Raw genomic sequence first — 7,542 nt, 5'->3', positions numbered from 1 at the left:
CACCACTATAATAGAGTTGAAAGGTGGGGCGGCCACGGCAGGTAGAGGAAAACTGTATGTAAACACACAATGGCCTTCCATTCTGCACACCGGAAGTGCCCTGGGGGCAGCCCCTGGGGCCAGTACCAGCTTACCAAAGAACAGTCTGGGATATGCACCTGACCTTGGCTTACCAGCTCCAAGATGGAACCAGAGAACAGCACGAGACCCCAGCCCAGCAGTTCTTTAGGATCTTTTCCTCCTTCCAAGCCAGTCCCATGTACGACTCCGTGATCAGAGTGACTCGCCATGCTTGGGCAATGTGGCACCTTCTCTCTCAGCGCCCTGAGTATGACTGCCCTGGTTCACAGGAATGCTAGAGAAAGCGGAATGCTGAGCAGATAATTGAGGGAGATGAAGCCCTCGCCGGAAAAACCCCCGACCCAGAAAACCCAGCAAACATCCATACATCGGCCTCTGCCATTTCACCCCCAATCTCATAATTATCCTCCCTCCACGGAGAGGAGGAACAATGTACTTGTGTGTGTTCAACTACAAATCGTGGTTCTCCCTTAAGGAACAGTATTCACAGAAAAGACGGTTACCACAAAAAGGTGGAGTCACCACGGGCAGGCCTGGCGTGGGAGGGCATTTCTCCAGCTTGTTTACACACCCAGGGAATGACCTCCAAGGGAGCAAAAGCCGTCACCTTAGTAATCACCGGGATCCGTCCGCCACGCCGAGATGGTAGCGCCATCTAGTGGACGCATCGGAGCATCTCGAGAAACCCGCAGCTGATCTTTGGCCACAAATGAATAGAACTGAAACTGCCAGTGCTTGTGGGAAGGATACTTTGGTATTAATACAGAATACTAATTCTGGAAAAGAAAAGTCTCAGCTGATTTGCTCACATATGAAATTCGTAAGTTAACATGCACCTGACTAATGAGACTCGAATTAATTGATGTGGTATCCCTAGCCGGGTTGAAATTTGTAATTACATTCTGCAAATGTAGAGCTTACTGCAAGTTCTCTGTAAAGACCTTTCCGTTCCGTGATTCGGTATCAGCTATGATCGTGGCACATTTGTTTCTAATCAAACATGGCTGGGTTGATGTAATCTCAGTAAAGGCTGTATGAGAGGTGACTTTAGGACAGTCATTAATTCAGGGCACCTGGCTGACTCAGTGGGAAGAACATGTGACTCTTGATCTTGAGGCTGTGAGTTTGAACCCCACTTTGGGTGTAGAGATTACTAAAAAAATGAACTTTTTTTTTTTAAGATTTATTTATTTGACAGAGAGAGAGAACAAGTGGGCAGAAAGGAGGCAGAGGGTGGCAGGGAAGCAGGCTCCCTGCTGAGCAGAGAGCCCGATGCAGGGCTCAATCCCAGGACCCTGAGACCACAACCCGAGCAGAGGCTTAACCCACTGAGCCACCCAGGCGCCCCTAAAAAAAAATAAACTTAAAAAAAGTTGTTAACCCATTCAAATCTTTGTTGTGTATCTACAGTTCTAGGCTCTAGGCCTGTAAACAAGACACACAACATACAACAAGATCCCTGCCCTCACAGCATTTACTGATTAATGACGGAGGCACACGCAAGAACAGGTACAGATGTGGACAAGATGAGGTCAGAATGAACATAATTTAAAAGGGTAAAGTGAGGGGCACCTGGGTGGCTCAGTGGGTTAAAGCCTCTGCCTTCGGCTCAGGTCATGATCCCAGGGTCTTGGGATCGAGCCCCATGTCGGGCTCTCTGCTCTGCAGGGAGCCTGCTTCCCCCTCTCTCTCTCTCCGCCTGCCTCTCTGCCTAGTTGTGATTTCTGTCTGTCAAATAAATAAAATATTTTTTTTAAATAAAAAGGGTAAAGTGAGAGGGAAAGGAAGAGTTGTGGATAGGTCAGTGAGAGGTCTCTTGGAGGTGCTTTTGAGATCCAAAGACAGGCTCATCTTCTCATGATGAAATATTTTTTTAAAGATTTTATTTTCTTATTTGAGAGTGAGCAAGAGAGAGAGAGCATTAGTGGGGGTGGGCAGAGAGAGAAGCAGACTCCCAGTGAGCAGGGAGCCTGGGATCATGACCTGGGCCAAAGGCAGACACTTAACCAACTGAGCCATCCAGGTGCCCCCTCATAATGAAATGTTTTTAAAGGCAACCATTCCTGGGATGCCCGAGTGCCTCAGTTAGTTAAGCATTCAACTCTTGAGCTCTGGGTCATGACTTTAAGCCCCGTGCTCCACACTGGGCGTGGAGCCTACTTAAAAACAAAAAAAAAAATAGGGGCCCCCGGGTGGCTCAGTTGGTTAAGCATCTGTCTTCAGCTCAGGTAACGATCTCCAGGTTCTAGGATTGCGCTCCCCATCTTGCTCCCTGTTCATTAGGGAGTCTGCTTCTCCCTCTCCCTCCGTCCCTCCCTCCCGCTGCCATGCTCTCTTTCTCTTCCTCTCTCTGTCTCTCTCTCTGCTCTCTCAAATGGATAAATAAAATCTTTTTTTTTTTAAGATTTTATTTATTTATTTGACAGACAGAGATCACAAGTAGGCAGAGAAGCAGGCAGAGAGAGAGAGGGAAGCAGGCTCCCTGCTGAGCAGAGAGCCCAATGTGGGGCTTGATCCCAGGACTCTGGGACCATGACCTGAGCCGAAGGCAGAGGCTTTAACCCACTGAGCCACCCAGGCGCCCCAAAATCTTTAAATAATTAAATAATAAAGACCACCTTCCAGAATAAATATCCATATGAGTTTTCAAACTTTTGGGGGGCTCCTCTCTGGTTTTTGCCTGCAGAGCCAGTGTATGAACTCCATCAAGAAAAGCAGGCTTGGGGGGCACCTGGCTGGCTCAGTCGGTGGGGCATGCGACTGACTCTTCATCTCGGGGTTATGAGTTTGAGCCCCATATTGGATGTAGAAATTACTTAAAAATAAGATCTTAAAAAAAAAAACAGGGGTGCCTGGGTGGCTCAGTGGTCTAAACCTTGTCCTCATCAGACCTGGAGGGTATCTTTCCCACGGTTCAGACACTCCGCTTTCCATAAACCTGGTTTCCCCTATCTTTCCTGGAGAGATTGAGTCTGCTCATGGTAAAACAGTGATGCAACTCAATTTTTTACAGTGACACATACCCCCTCTCTGCCCCCCTATCCTCCACCACATGTGTACAATAGTTTCTTCTTTAAATTCCCTGATAGCAAACTTGTCACTAAAATGTATTCATTGAAAACAATGTTAAGTCTTGCTTGATGAACCCTCAAAGTGAACAGGGTTGGAAAGGATCTGTTTATCCTACTTATTCCCCCTATTGCTATAGATTTTGGTATCATGCTACCTTGTATTTTAAAGTCACAAGTGACCCACACAAACTTAGCCTCCCCAGAGCAAAGTCAGACAGAAAAAGACTGATGTTTTGTATTCATCACAAAGCATTCAACTGAGTCCTAAGGAAAAGATCCTAATTACCAATACAGAAGGATTCCAAACAACTAACCTTTGTGTTAAAATCCTTAAAATGAAAAATATCAAAACCTCTCTAGACACATAAAAAGAAATTAAGTCTCTCGCCTCAAAAAGGTACCCTGGAGGGCACCTGCGGGGCTCAATGGGTTAAGCCTCCGCCTTCTGCTCAGGTCATGGTCTCAGGATCCTGGGATTGAGCCCAGCAGGGAGCCTGCTTCCCCACCCCCCTCTGCCTGCGGCTCTGCCTACTTGTGATCTGTCAAATAAATAAAAATCTTTTAAAAAAAAAAGAAAAAGAAAAAAAGGCACCCTGGGCAGCACACTTCTTTAACAATGTAAGAATGCTTTTATAGATTTCTATATTACTTTTATAAATAACATTTTTTGTGAGAAAAAAACTGAATATTTTCCACTTTTATTTTTAAAAGGTAGAGAGGATCCAAAGGAAGTCCCCAAACTGAGATCACCAAATTCCTAAATCTGTAACTGTCAAAATTTGAGGTCAGCAATTAGTATTTGCTTTAAACTTTCTATTAAAGTAGAAAAAAACCACAATTTCTATATATCAAGAGTCATAGCAATAAATCTGGCTTGATGTGAATATGGCTATATTCATAAACCTTCCTGGAGAGAGATAGCCAAATATGCTTAAATTAACCCCAAGATGGTAACAAAAGTATAACCTGGGGCTGTCAATTCAATTTGTCCTAAATGCTTATTACTTGCACTTATGTTTCTTTCCTTCCAGTTCAGAAATAGATCTTTAACAAATTTTTCTTCATTAGCTAGAAAGATCCCAGTACCTAAATGAAGAATGCTATTATGCCTTAATCCATTAATAGGCTTGTTATAACCCAAATGTTTGTCTTTTTTCAGGGTACAAAGTTTGAATTTTCTGACGCTACCGTCACATTTATGCAACATCGTAAATGGGAGTACACCACAATTTACAATACCATGGTTATCATTAATAATAATGCACCAACCAGAGAAAAGTTGGTTTCCCTGCTCCTTAAGAGAAATGCTAGAGGCATCTGGGTGGCTCAGTCATGATCCCAGGGTCCTGGGTTGGTGTGTCAGTCTCCCTGCCCAGCAGGCAGTCTGCTTCTCCTGCTCCCCCTCCACCCCATTTACACGCTGTCTCAAATAAGTAAAATCTTTTAAAAGGTAGGGGGGATCTCTTCTGATTCCATACAAATTTTAGTATTATTTGCTCCAGCTCTTTGAAAAATACTGGTGGAATTTTGATTGGAATGGCATTAAAAGTATAGATTGCTCTGGGCAGTATAGACATTTTAACGATGTTTATTCTTCCCATCCAAGAGCATGGAATGGTCTTCCATCTTTTTGTGTCTTCTTCAATTTCTTTTAGGAGTGTTCTGTAGTTCCTCGAGTACAGATCTTTAACCTCTTTGGTTAGGTTTATTCCGAGGTATCTTATGGTTTTTGGTGCTATAGTAAATGGAATCGATTCTCTAATTTGCCTTTCTGTATTTTCATTGTTAGTGTATAAGAAAGCCACTGATTTCTGGACATTGACTTTGTATCCTGCTACATTACTGAATTGCTGTATGAGTTCTAGTAGTTTGGAGGTGGAGTCTTTCAGGTTTTCCATATAAAGAATCATGTCATCTGCGAAGAGAGAGAGTTTGACTTCTTCCTTGCCAATTTGGATACCTTTTATTTCTCTTTGTTGTCTGATTGCTGTTGCTAGGACTTCTAATACTATGTTGAACAAGAGTGGTGAGAGTGGGCATCCTTGTCGTGTTCCTGATCTCAATGGGAAGGCTGCAAGCTTTTTCCCATTGAGGATGATATTTGCTGTGGGTTTTTCATAGATAGATTTGATGAAGTTCAGGAATGTTCCCTCTATCCCTATACTTTGAAGCGTTTTAATCAGGAACGGACCCCGAATTGCTAAGGAAATGTTGAAAAACAAAAATAAAACTGGTGGCATCACGTTACCTGATTTCAAGCTTTACTACAAAGCTGTGATCACCAAGACAGCATGGTACTGGCATAAAAACAGACACATGGACCAGTGGAACAGAGTAGAGAGCCCAGATATGGACCCTCAACTCTATGGTCAAATAATCTTTGACAAAACAGGAAAAAATATCCAGTGGAAAAAAGACAGTCTCTTCAATAAATGGTGCTGGGAAAACTGGACAGCTATATGTAGAAGAATGAAACTTGACCATTCTCTTACACCGTACACAAAGATAAACTCGAAATGGATAAAAGACCTCAACGTGAGACAGGAATCCATCAGAATCCTCGAGGAGAACATAGGGAGTAACCTCTTTGATATCAGCCATAGCAACTTCTTTCAAGATATGTCTCCAAAGGCAAAGGAAATAAAGGCAAAGATGAACTTCTGGGACTTCATCAAGATAAAAAGCTTCTGCACAGCAAAAGAAACAGTCATCAAAACAAAGAGGCAACCCACGGAATGGGAGAAGATATTTGCAAATGACAGTACAGATAAAAGGTTGATATCCAGGATCTATAAAGAACTCCTCAAACTCAACACACACAAAACAGATAATCATATCAAAAAATGGGCAGAAGATATGAACAGACACTTCTCCAATGAAGACATACAAATGGCTACCAGACACATGAAAAAATGTTCATCATCACTAGCCATCAGGGAGATTCAAATCAAAACCACATTGAGATACCACCTTACACCAGTTAGAATGGCCAAAATTAGCAAGACAGGAAACAACGTGTGTTGGAGAGGATGTGGAGAAAGGGGAACCCTCTTACACTGTTGGTGGGAATGCAAACTGGTGCAGCCACTTTGGAGAACAGTGTGGAGATTCCTCAGGAAATTAAAAATAGATCTTCCCTATGACCCTGCAATTGCACTGCTGGGGATTTACCCCAAAGATACAGATGTAGTGAAAAGAAGGGCCATCTGTACCCCAATGTTTATAGCAGCAATGGCCACGGTCGCCAAACTGTGGAAAGAACCAAGATGCCCTTCAACGGATGAATGGATAAGGAAGATGTGGTCCATATACACTATGGAGTATTATGCCTCCATCAGAAAGGACGAATACCCAACTTTTGTAGCAACATGGACAGGACTGGAAGAGATTATGTTGAGTGAAATAAGTCAAGCAGAGAAAGTCAAGTATCATATGGTTTCACTTATTGGTGGAGCATGACAAATAATATAGAGGACAAGGGTAGATGGAGAGGAGAAGGGAGTTGAGGGAAATTGGAAGGGGAGGTGAACCATGAGAGACTATGGACTCTGAAAAACAACCTGAGGGTTTTGAAGGGGCGGGGTGGGAGGGTGGGGGAACCAGGTGGTGGGTATTAGGGAGGGCACAGATTGCATGGAGCACTGGGTGTGGTGAAAAAACAATGAATACTGTTACGCTGAAAATAAATAAAAAATTAAAAAAAAAAAAAAAAAAAAAGGTAGGGGGGAATACTATGCTAAGCCCAGCATGTGAATTTATTTTACTGCTCTGTGAATACTCTGTTTACTCTTTTTTCTGCAGAAGTGGATGACTGGGGCCAATTCTGGAATCAAATCCCCAATCTCTAAGGATATTTCATACTCTAAGAACCCAATCTCCTTTCTATTAAAATGTGGTTTTCAGCAGCTGCCTTCAGCTCTGGTCATGATCCCAGGATCCTTGTGTCCAGCCCCACATGGGGCTCCCTGCTCAGTGGGAAGCCTGCGCTTCCCTCTCTCCTCCCACTTGTGTTCCCTGTCACTGTCTCTGTCAAATAAATATAATCTTTTTTTTTTAATGTGGTTTTCAGGGGTGTCTGGGTGGCTTGGTCAGTTAAGCGTCTGCCTTCGGTTCAGATCATGATCTCAGGGTCCTGAGACCGCACCCCAAGTTGGGCTCCTTGCTCAGCCTGGAGTCAGCTTCTCCCTCTCTCTGATCCTCCTCTGGGCTGTGCTCTCTGTCTCAAATAAATAAATAAAATCTTTTAAAAAAATGTGTTTTGCAATCCTATTTATCCCCTTAAAACTCCTCCCCTTCAACAAGCTGGGATGCAATTTACATGTCACATAACCTTTTTAAACCACTGCAATTTGTTGGGCACCTCTATGTTTAGAGTGCTTCTACAAGAAAA

Source organism: Martes martes (assembly GCF_963455335.1).
Source record: "Martes martes genome assembly, chromosome: 15".
In the NCBI taxonomy this organism is placed as follows: Eukaryota; Metazoa; Chordata; class Mammalia; order Carnivora; family Mustelidae; genus Martes; species Martes martes.
The sequence above is the reverse complement of the archived record's forward strand: the minus strand, read 5'-3'. Positions refer to the sequence as shown.